The sequence below is a fragment of the Marmota monax genome, unplaced genomic scaffold (genome assembly GCF_021218885.2).
Source record: "Marmota monax isolate L192 unplaced genomic scaffold, Marmota_monax_Labrador192_F-V1.1 WCK01_AAM20220418_F8-fsc00074, whole genome shotgun sequence".
Lineage (NCBI taxonomy): Eukaryota > Metazoa > Chordata > Mammalia > Rodentia > Sciuridae > Marmota > Marmota monax.
In genome coordinates, this window is record NW_026694232.1 from 3,763,369 (window position 1) to 3,775,031 (window position 11,663).

Here is an 11,663-nt window from a genome sequence, read left to right on the forward strand (position 1 = left end):
CCTAAAGTGTATTTTATATATATATATATATATATATATATATATATATATATATATATATATATATATTTTTATTCATCCACAGGCAGATCAGGCTTATACTTAGTGAACTCATAAAGTAAGTGCTGCAGCCTGATTTAATTTAAAACAAGTGCATAATAACATGTAAGCAAAGGTTTACAAAATGTACACTATAACCAAAAAGTTTAATAAGTAGTATTTAATTTTTTAATTTTAATTTTAGTTTTGGTACCAGGGATTGAACCCAGGGGCACTTAACCTCTGAGTCATATCCCCAGACCTTTTTGTTTTTATTTTGAGACAGGGTCTCACTAAGCTGCTGAGGAGTTCACTAAATTGTTGAGTCTGGCCTTGAACTTGTGATCCTCCTGTCTCAGCCTCCTGAGTCACTGGAATTACAGGAGTTTGCCACCACACCCAGCAATATTTCATTACTGTTCACAGAGATTTCTCAGAGAAATTTGAAAATGCCAAGAAAAGTAGGAATGGTATTTAAGGCTCTGGCCAACTTTAGATTTGAATATAGATGTTTGATCTAATCCTTCTCAAAATGTGTGTTCTAAAGCAGATGCTGATAACTGGAACAGACATCCCAATGAACACATCCGTGCACACAGGTGAGGAAGGAAAACAGAGTGTAGGGATTTATTTATTTTATGTGGAGATTATTTTCTTCAACAGTAATCCTGTGATTCAACATTCAGAAAATAAATCATTTACAATTTGAGCAAAATAACACCAGATTCCTACAAAGCTATAGAAAATGACTTGTGGGGGCTAATAGGAAACAGGGGCTAGAACTAGTGTATGGAGCCTTTGTTCTATTCCCAGGGGTTGACACTCTTTAAAATGCTCACAAATCACTACTTATGACTCACACGCTTCCACCCACTCCTCTTCTCCAGGCTCTTAATTTCACCAGGGCTTCTTGTGTTATCCTAGGTTTTTAAATGCACACTTTCCCACTGTTCTCCAGTCAAATGCCTTCTCTGTTTGTGAAGACCTTGTAAAAGAAGGACTAAGGCATTGTAGACCAGGACATTTTTCACCCAAACTGACCTAGATTCTCCTAAGTGATTCATTTCTTGATTGCCTGTGAGGTACCAACCCCTCTACTGGTCTTGTTTGCCCCATCCCTCATGCCCTCAGCTATCCGAAATCATGCTTCCATCTAGATGCACACTATGTTCTATCCTTAATAATGACTCAGCAGAATTCAAAATTTGTCTAGTTTGTTCCCTATCTGAATACTTCCTCATATCTGTGCAGAAGTAGTTATTCCAACCAGTTGCATTTCATCCAAATCCCCCCACCCCAGGGATCCAGGTCACCTTATGTGTCTTCCTTTGGCTTAGGTACGCTGATCACAGTGTTCCTACTGCCCTTCCTGCAGTCCAAGACATGAATATAGGGCAATGTAAAGCCCTGACCTATATCCCAATGTCTGAGCCTCTTTTGACCTGAAAGGTTGCTAGTTTCGTAACTACCCCTTCCTTCATTCACCTCCTGTCATTCTACCCCTGCACCCTGCCCCCAAGCATCTTCGCACATACCTACACACTCAAGAATATTTCCTTTGTAGCATGCTACAAAGGAAATATTCAGATTGGCATTGCATGGCTAGGATATGTAGTTTCCTTTTCTATTGAAAAGAACTACTGCTGATGTTGTGGGGATACTACTGAGAGAACAGTAACAGCAATTTTATTGACATAGACTGTTGGGGGTGTGTAAAAACCTGGGTAACCAATGAAAGACTTGCTTTCTGCCATCAGAGAGCTCTTCCCAATTCTCCAACTTGATGGCTACTACCCATCAAATCCCATTAACAGTGGACAGTTCTCTCAACAAGTGTGTATTACTTCGTTTCCTCTGAGCAGAGAAGAGATCTATTTCTGCCTTTTTTCTTCCTGATATGACTGCCTTCTCCACCTGTACCCACCCAAGCTCCCTCATTTATCCTCTGCCATAGGGTAGTTTCTAGTAATTCAAGTGACTGGCTCCAGAGCCTTCAGAGGGAGGCTAGCATTTATAATGCAACTATTCTAAATGCTACCTTCTTAGGAAGAATCTTCCAGCAGACAACTAAAGCTTATTAGACACTAAAATGAGTTATGGAAGAAGGTTTAGATTCTCATTCCCTAGAGGTTTTTAAAAGCAGGATGGATTCTCATCTGTCTAGGATGATTACGTGGGATTGTGCTGGTAGGCCAGGGGATAGACCAGCTCATCATCCACGAATAATATTTATTAAACTCTTGGGCATTCCTGATACTAGATGCTAGATTTCACATATATGTTAAAAGATAATTTTAAAAACACAGCCCCTACTCTCAAAGAAGTTTTAAACTAATGAAATAGAAGGTTTGTATGGCATAAAAAAATAGAATGAATGTCAACAGTGCTTTAATTTCCCAAACCATTGTAGGTCTTTCGTTTTCTTTCTCTACTCGTGCTCCTTAGTTTTGTTTGGGAATTATGCAGAGCAAGATTTTCAGTGAGCATATTTTTCTGGCTCATATTTTCCAGGAGCTTGTGAATGATGCAAAATGTGAGCAGATATCAGAAGAATTAAGTGGGGCAGAGAGCACATAGTGGCCTCAGTTCTTTCATGCAGAAAGCAAGAGGCTGCTGGGTTTGGTCTTAAAGGATCCTTCACTGTCTAATACTTTGGGATTCTAGGCCATGTGGTAATTAGGGTCAAGGTGGCGGGGGAGGGGGGGGAGATTATAAGGAGGTGGGAAGAAAGCAAATTATTGAAGATTTTCCCCTCAGAGCCATAAAATAATATTGACCAGGAATCTATTTCAGGCCAGGTTTTCAGTAGACAAATATGGTTATGTTCTTTGAGAGCCAGCAGAATCATGGAAATGCCCTCTGGCAGAGAAGAACACAATTTATGTACAAGCTTAGCTAGAACCTGACCACATTCCATCCCACTCCCTGAGCAGATCACAGAGGCTGTGACCCTGTGCTCTGTTATCTCAGATCTATGCTGTCCAGAATACGTAGAGCTCAGAAAAACCAAGTTGAGGTTGCACTTATGCATTTATTCTTATACTCTCATAAAGAAGTCTTTTTCTAGGTTACATTTTTTTTTTCCTTCTTACTCGCAAGAGCAAAGTCCTAGAGGGCCTCAGTCAGCCTAGCCAGGTCCTTTGTGTCCTTGCTGTGTGGCCAATTAGAACAAGGTACACTGTGCTTCTCTTGGACCCAGTGCTGCACCTGGGTGCAGGGCTTGGCCAGAGGGAGCAGGCTAGATTGCAACCTCCTCACACCACTTGTGCAGGGCCCAACCTACCTAGCAACAAGGCAGCCCTGTAGGGAATGAGAGAATCTTGAACTCTCCAAGTGTGTATCTCTGTACAAAGCAAAAAACTGATTAGATATGCTTTATGAATTTTTCTAATTCATCTGTGTATGGAGAAATATGGATGGATGAAATCTCATCAGTATTTACTTCTAAACATAGTCCCCCCGCTCCCACCAGTGGTGGAAATTGAACCCAGGGCCTCAAGCACTGAGCTACATCTCTAGCCCTTGTTTTATTGCAGGGGAGGGTGGTGTACAGGAGATTGAACCCAAAAGTGCTTAACGTCTAAGACACATCTCCAGCCATTTTTATATTTATTTTGATATGGGGTCTTGCTAAGTTGCTTAGGGCCTTGCTAAGTAGCTGAGGCTAGCATTGAACTTGTAATCCTGCCTCAGTCTCCCGAGCCACTGAGATCACAGACATGTACCACTGCACCTGGCTTCTAGCCTTTTTTATTTTTTAATTTCAAGACAGGTTCTCACTGAACTGCCCAGGTTGCCTTCCAACTTGCAGGCATCCTGCCTTGGTCTCCCAAGTCACTATACCTGGCTAACCAATAGTCTTTTTTTTTTTTTTTTTTTTGCTATTGAAAGAAAAGCATGGACTACTTTCCCCTGAACTTTCAGGAAAGTTTTTATTGTGCTTGATAAGAGTTATTATAATGTGTTCTTTATGTTTAGTTTGTTGGATATTTTCCTCTTCCAGGAATGCACAAGCAATGGTGGGAGGCATCAGACCCTTCTGATGCCTGAAGTCCCTTGGCTGGACCTCCCACTGCTGCCACCTTAAGCACCAGACACGGTGAGCTATTCTCAGTTGTGGTACTGGGGATTGAACTCAAGGTCTGGGTTCAGGCCAATCGGTTGACATTGATCTGAATCCCCACTGGCTACACCCCTACCCCTTTTTAAATTTTTTATTTTGAGACAGGGTCTTGCTAAGTTGCCCAGCTGGACTCAAATTTGTGATCCTCTTGCTTCAGCCTTCCAAGTAGCTGCTGGGATTACAGGTGTATACCACCCCACCTGCCTGGCTTTATTATTTTTAACTAAAACATGTAATTTGGATTTATATAGGCAAACAAACATGAATGTAAATTTAATTTTTCAATGATTCAATCAATAGTTAACTCATAGAAAAGAAAGTAGGTTTCCAACTAATTTGACTCAAATTGAAAAAAAAATATGCAAAAATATGCCCAAATTGGATAGTGAATAATTGATGAAGATTCCATTTTGTTTAGTCAACCATTTAATCTACTATATAAATTATTAATTATTTCAGGTAAAACTCTCAGGTTGTAATTTTATCTACTTTTTGAGATTTTAGGCTTCTTAAACACATTGTACAACTAAAGTTATTTTCAACAGTAAGGAGTTGATCTTTTTCTAAAACTCTATAACTTATATTGGTAAGATAGATCATTTTTAAATATCGTTTTATTAAACAGCTTTATTTTAAAAGATAAGTTTCCAAACTTTCTGACAGCACAGGCGATTTTAAATATGGGAGAATGTGTCATGGTGCGTCTTTGATTCAATGAATTGATTCTCCTACCAGTCATCCAGTGGATATTCTAAATTTCAGAGATAGAACTAATTTTATTCCTTTATAGTCAGCTGTTAATGGTGACCAGTTTTAGGAAACAAATACATACAAATGAATTGTTAATGCTCTTGAATATGTGGGGGGAGCAGGGAGCAGAACCCATCAAAGTTTCCTTTGGCTGTACCAAGCCCCTGGGAGCAGGCAGATTCAATAATTGCAGGAGGGAGACTAGATTTCCTCCTGAGCTGTGAGTCTTTGAGTAATTTACTTAACCAGTCTAAACATTTAGTCCCCTTGTTTGTTATCTGAGGAAAATATCTACCTTGCAGAGTATTTGTAAATATTATAAACATCATATAAATTATTAATCATATTGTTTTTCACAGTAGATGTTCAATAAATGGTGGCTGGATATCTGAGCGTGTTGTTTTGCACTTTCCTCAGACTATAAATTCCTTGAGAGTAAGAATTACAGCCCCAGGTACAGTTTGTCCCATACTGCTGATGATCAATAAATATTTGAGCTAAAATTTCATTTTTGAAAGGCTTTTAAAATAATCTCTCCTTCAGAGTTTTAGCTTTTTGCATCTGACTTGTCTTTCCCTTCAAAGTCCTAAAATCTAATTTCTTGGTATTCAAGAGCATTTTCTCTTTTCTTTTTTTTCTTTTATACTGGGGATTCAACCTAGAGGTGATTTAACAGCCTTTTTTTTTTCCCCCTAGTTGCTCTTTTTGTGGATAGAAGTCCCAGTTGGCTTGCTGCTCTTCCAGGATATTGTTTTGGAGCTATGGATGCTATGGATCATTCAGGTAGTGTGGCTGCTGCTGATGGGCACTAGAACATCTTTAGGAATAAGGGACCACATCTCTCCCATAAGCCCTTTCTCATTACTTTAACCCTAATTAGCGGGCTACATAATCTTGCTGGTGGATTCCTAAAATTGTGTGTGTGTGTGTGTGTGTGTGTATATATCTCCAATGGACTTCATTTTGTTTATTATATGTGGTGCTGAGATCGAACCCAGGGCCTCACACATGCTAGGCAAGCGCTTTACCATGGTGCCACAATCCCAGCCCCCTAAAATTGTCCTTTTGTTGTTGTTGTTTTTCCCTAAAATTGTGTATTAAAAGACTTTCCTACCTCCCTCCTTTCCTTCCACTGCCACACCAAACGTAAATCCATTCCCTCCCTGACCTAAAGGACTGCTTTAACAATGCCACTTTCCTGTTTAAGAACCATAATAGACAACTAGTGAATATCTATTTAGTCTCTTCCATCTTTAGATCTAGCTTTCACTCCCTGTCCTTTCTCCTCCCTCCAACCCGTTATCAGTCTTCCCTATTCCTGTTTAAAGCTTCTATTCTAGTTCAACAGGGCTACTTGCATTGATTTGTTAATACACGAGTGGGCCAGATGTTGTGTAAAGGTGTCTGTATGTTTACACCTTGATTCTCCCTTTTTTTTTTGCAGGGGCTAGAAACCTGGGAGTAACTTTTCTCATATTCTCTTGTCAGCAGGGTTTCAGGTACACTTTGAGCTGTGCCAAGCAGATATCTTGATGAGAGATTTGGAAGGCAGAAGAGAGTGGGCTACCATCCTTGGCTTTTTCTTCTATTAGTGGTTTTGGGCAGACCTTGAAGTCTGCAGGGTTCCCAGCAGCCTCTGATTCTGGGAGGCAGAAGCTCTTTGATGCTTTGTGTAAGGATGTGCCAGGCACCATCTAGCTCACCAGGGAAGGTATAGAATGAACAAATAATAAGTCCAGTAAAATAAGCTCTCATTAACATACTTCCAACTCAACCATTTCCTTCGTTTTTATTTGTGATTGAAGGAAAACAGCTCAGGAATTTGGAGGAAAGCTAGGTGTTTTAAAATAGCAAGTAAGTAGTCAACTACTAGACCAAGAGCTTTTCTTTCTTTCTTTCTTCTTTTTTTCCTCCTCCTCCTCCTCCTCTTCTTCTTCTTGCCTCTTTTTTTTTTTTATTGGGGATTGAACCCAGGGGCTCTTAACCACTGAGCCATATCCCCAACTCTTTTTATATTTCATTTTTAAAGCAACTCCTTAAGTTGTTTAGGGTCTGCCCAAATTGCTAAGGCTGGCCTTGAACTTGCAATCCTCTGATCCTCCTCCTCAGCCTTGGAGGCGCTGGGATTATAAGAGTATGTGACCCAGCATCCAGCCAAGAATTCTTTTTCCAATGTTACTGCTTTTATCTATGACAAAAGATAGTTGGATTTTCTACAAGGAAAATAGTACAATTGGGACATAAGAGATATATTGGATAATTTAATGTTTTTAAAGTCATAGAGTGATATTTCTTTATCATTTTTCTCATTTAATATTATACTGAATATTATAGGAATTTCAAATGTGTTACTTAATACACATTTATCTGAATTTAAAAAAATTAAAGAGGGACATTCTTTACATGGAGGTACTTGGAAATTCTTTAAAATACATCATACATATATAAATTTGATTTATCCATTTCATTTCTACACCCACTGTCTACCCCCCCCACCCTCCTCATTTCATTCCTCCATCCATTAGGTCTGCCTCCCTCCTCTGCTCCCTCCCCCATTCTCCTTCCTGTTACTCTATTGTTCTTTTTTCACTCGTTTATTTGTTTATTTTTAATTTGTGCCTTATAGACACATAAGGGTGGAATTCACTGTGGCATATTTGTACATGCTCATGATTTTGTTAAATCATTCTGAATTTCTTTCCCTTTTCCATCCCTCCTCCCTCCCTCCTTCTCTATCTCCTTCTATCCCACCGATCTTCCCTATATCTTTATGATATCTGATACTGTCAAATACACACTTTTTTTCCTATTATTTTACTCTAGCTTCTGCATATGAAAGAAAATATTCAACCCTTGATTTTCTGAATCTGGCTTTTTTCACTTAGCATGATGTTCTTCAGTTCTATCCATTTACCAGCAAATGCCATAATTTCATTCTTTATGGCTTAGTACAACTCCATTGTGTATGTGTACTACATTTTCTCTATCCATTCATCTGTATATGGTCATCTTGGGTGCTTCCATAACTGGGCTATTATGAACTGCTATAAACATTGATGTGGCTGTATCACTGTAGCATGCTGATTTTATTTCTTTTGGATAAATACCAAGGAGTGGATGATATGGTAGTTTCATTCCTAGTTTTCTGAGGAATCTCCATATTGCTTTCCAGAGTGTTTGTACTAATTTGTAGTACAATTCAATAATGTATGAATGTACCTTTCCCCCTACATTCTCACCAGCATTTATTATTTTTTGCATTTCTTAATAACTGTCATTCTGACTGGAGTGATATGAAATCTTAAAGTAGTTTTGATTTACATTTCTTTGATTGCTAGAAGTGTTGAACATTTTTCACATATTTGTTGGCCATTTATGTTTCTTCTTTTGAGAAGTTTCTGTTCTTTTGCCCATTTATTGATTGGGTTATTTGTTTTGTTTTGTACATTGTTAGAGTCTGTAAACAAGTCAAAAATAACACCTGGCATTTTGCCAGGGGAATGTTAGAGTTCGTAAACAAGTCTGGATGGTGCCTGGCAAAATGCCAGAGGGAGTGGTTTGAGAAGTAACAAAAGCGAGCCATTAAGTGTGGAGATTCCTTATTGGTTGACTGATGTATCTAGTTTATGCTAATTAGATAAGCTGTGTGGAATGTATAAATACTGCTCCTGTCCTGCAATAAATGGCTCCCACTCCTGCTGTATCAACGTGCACAAGTTGTTCGTCACCCCCCGGTTATTTTGCTGCAACCAGACAGACTGCGGCAGATGGTGGCCCGTACGGGGAGCCCCGGGACACTCAGGGGTAAGTGACGAAAAAAAGCTGCCCGTCCATAGATAGGACGGGGGCAATCTGCTCGTCCCTAGGCAGATAGGGCGAGAGGAAAAATGGCCATTTTGAAAAGATTGATACAGTATGTTTGTGTCTTGTTTTGTCTTGAAATGTTGTATTGTCTTTGTGATGAAAATATGGAAGGGGTGAGAAGTAAATTTCTAAGGAAAGGAGGCACCCCAGTGGAACCAAGAATAGTTAGGGCATGTGTTGATAAGAGCCCAGGAACTCTAGTCAGAAAGAAAAAGAAAATTCAGAAGAAGAAGGATTATCAGGAAAAAAGTTGCAGCAAAAGGCTGTTACTAAATACTTTTCGTTACCGGAGGGTGCATGAAGCGGAGAGAGGCAACTGCCGAGTGTGCAAGCCGGTCACAGCGCAGCAAGGATTTTCCAAGAGGCGGCGGCGACTGGCCCTTCCCCGCCTCCTGGCCGGGGAGCTGGCTCTTCCACTGCCGCGAGCCCAAATCTAGACCTGACCTGGAGGCACAGTCTCGCAGGCTCTTGCTCCCTGTGCCCAGTAGCAGTTTGAGTCCGGGACACTCCCCAGGGCCATCTGGGGCTGTCCAGGCACTACAGCCAGCAGAAGACGCTACTGGTGTCCCTGATGTTTGGTCATTTTCAATGCCAATAACTAAACTACAATGGTTCTCCTACACCTGGAAGCTAATGAGTAATGAGCACTATTAAGGCCTATTTCAAATGTAAAAAAACCTTGAGATAATGTACTAAATTGTTCAGAAGGTTGTTTTCTTAGTAGAATGCTACAGGATTTTCTTTAGCCATCCAGAGTTCCTGCCTTCGTCCCAGTGCCGGTAAAGACCAAGGTGGAAGAATTTCCAGTGTTGCTGAAAACCGGACAAGACTTCGGCTGAGAAATGGACGAGACTTCGAATCAAGCTAGCTGCCTGCAGAACTTACCTGGACTGTGATTTACCTGGACTGTGAGTTAATCTATTGAGACACTGCTTTACCTGGACTGAGACAACAAACTGTAATCTGTAACAAATTGTAACTCGGTATCTTTGCTAACAGTGTCATTGCTGGTATAATTTTTCCAAGGGCTTCTTGCATGGAGCCATCAATTGGCTTGGTATTGTGGCATTTTGTATCCTCCCTTTCTGTTTGTAGCAGGTTATTTATGGTGTTTCTGTAAAAACCACTATGGTCGTTATTTAAATTAAACAAAAGGGGGAAATGTTAGAGTCTGTAAACAAGTCAAAAATAACACCTGGCATTTTGCCAGGGGAATGTTAGAGTTCGTAAACAAGTCTGGATGGTGCCTGGCAAAATGCCAGAGGGAGTGGTTTGAGAAGTAACAAAAGCGAGCCATTAAGTGTGGAGATTCCTTATTGGTTGACTGATGTATCTAGTTTATGCTAATTAGATAAGCTGTGTGGAATGTATAAATACTGCTCCTGTCCTGCAATAAACGGCTCCCACTCCTGCTGTATCAACGTGCACAAGTTGTTCGTCACCCCCCCGGTTATTTTGCTGCAGCCAGACAGACTGCGGCAGTACATCCCCATTTCTAAAGTGGAAAATAGGAAGAATTTTTCCGATAATTAGATAACAAACTCATTCATAGGTATATTAAGGTATTTAACTAGGTCTTTGAGGGCTTTCTAAATTATTCTTACCCTTTATTTTCTATTTCTTAAAAAATAGCAATTAAAATTTTAAATCTATTATTAACTACACAAGGAATTCACATTACAAAAATTCATATTAAGTATACCGCATTGCAAACATTTGAACCAGTAGAGATCAAGTGAAGGTCTCCTAAGAGTGTTTCTCTCCTTTATGAAAGATAAGGATCTGAGCACACAGACCCTTTTGCCACTGTTACTCCCAGAGCTTTATTATTTATGTATTATGCCAACTCTAGTATTGTTATGGTTGGCAAAAAATTTTAGTATTTTGTAACGTTAAGTTTTAATGCTTGTAGGTTAATTCTAAACAATGAAAAGTCAGGGCTGGGATATAGCACAGTGGGGGAACACTTGCCTAGCATGCACCAGGCTCTGGGGTTGATCCTAAGCATTGTGAGGGGTAGGGGAGGATAAAGAGCAACAGTAGCACTCATGACTACACAAATATCGCTCACTGCTGAGGTAAACAGTAGGATGTATTTCTTTCTGTATTGTTCTAGTGTTCCCTGTTGGCTGGCAAAATTTTTTAAATTACAGGGTTTTTTAGTGTAATTTAAATTAGTCTGTTCTCGTCAACCAGTTGCTCAAGGTCATGGCACATTTTAAAATCTTAACATCAGACCTTTTCTTATGGAGTTTTGTTTTTATTTTTCCTTGAGTTTCTAATTACCTTTGTCTCATTTTTTTTTCTCTCCTTCTATGTGTAAAAACCTATGACATAGATGCACTGTCATTTACTTTACACTTCAATATTGTTGAACATTTTAGGTCATTTTCTTTTTGTCCCATAGGAATGTTTCAATGAAAATTATCAAAATGCATATTGTGCCTGTGCATTTTTTGGGTTCGTACAAATTTCTATAAAATAGAAATCTAAAGGAGGAATTGCTGGGTTGAAGAGGATATTCAATTTAATAACGACTGGTAAATAGCCTTCAGAACAGCATTACCATCTACTGTACAGCACCTCTTAGCCTTTATTAGTCATTTTTATTTTTTCCATTTATCTCATTGCTGTTTTAATTTGCTTTTGCCTCCTCTATTACTGAGGGGAAAAAACATTTTCATAAGCTATTGATACTTGTAATACGTTATTATTGTTATTATTAGTTCTTTTTATTTTTAGGATATTTTATATATTTTGGATGTAAGTTCTTTTTCTCAACAAGTTAGGCATATATCCTTCTAGCATACCAATTGTCTTTTAACCATGCAGTGTTTTTGTCAAAGAGAAGCTTTAGTTTTCAGGTAGCAGAAAAAATCAGTTTTTT

At 39.2% G+C, this 11,663-nt stretch overlaps 1 long non-coding RNA gene across 1 annotated transcript; it reads left to right on the forward strand.

Moving 5' to 3' along the window:
• Positions 1-448: 448 nt before the first annotated feature.
• Positions 449-6,290, forward strand: LOC124108367 (uncharacterized). Its single transcript, XR_006856665.2, has 3 exons — positions 449-638; positions 4,043-4,138; positions 5,609-6,290. It is a non-coding gene; the product is annotated as an uncharacterized LOC124108367 (long non-coding RNA).
• The last annotated feature ends 5,373 nt before the right edge of the window (positions 6,291-11,663 follow it).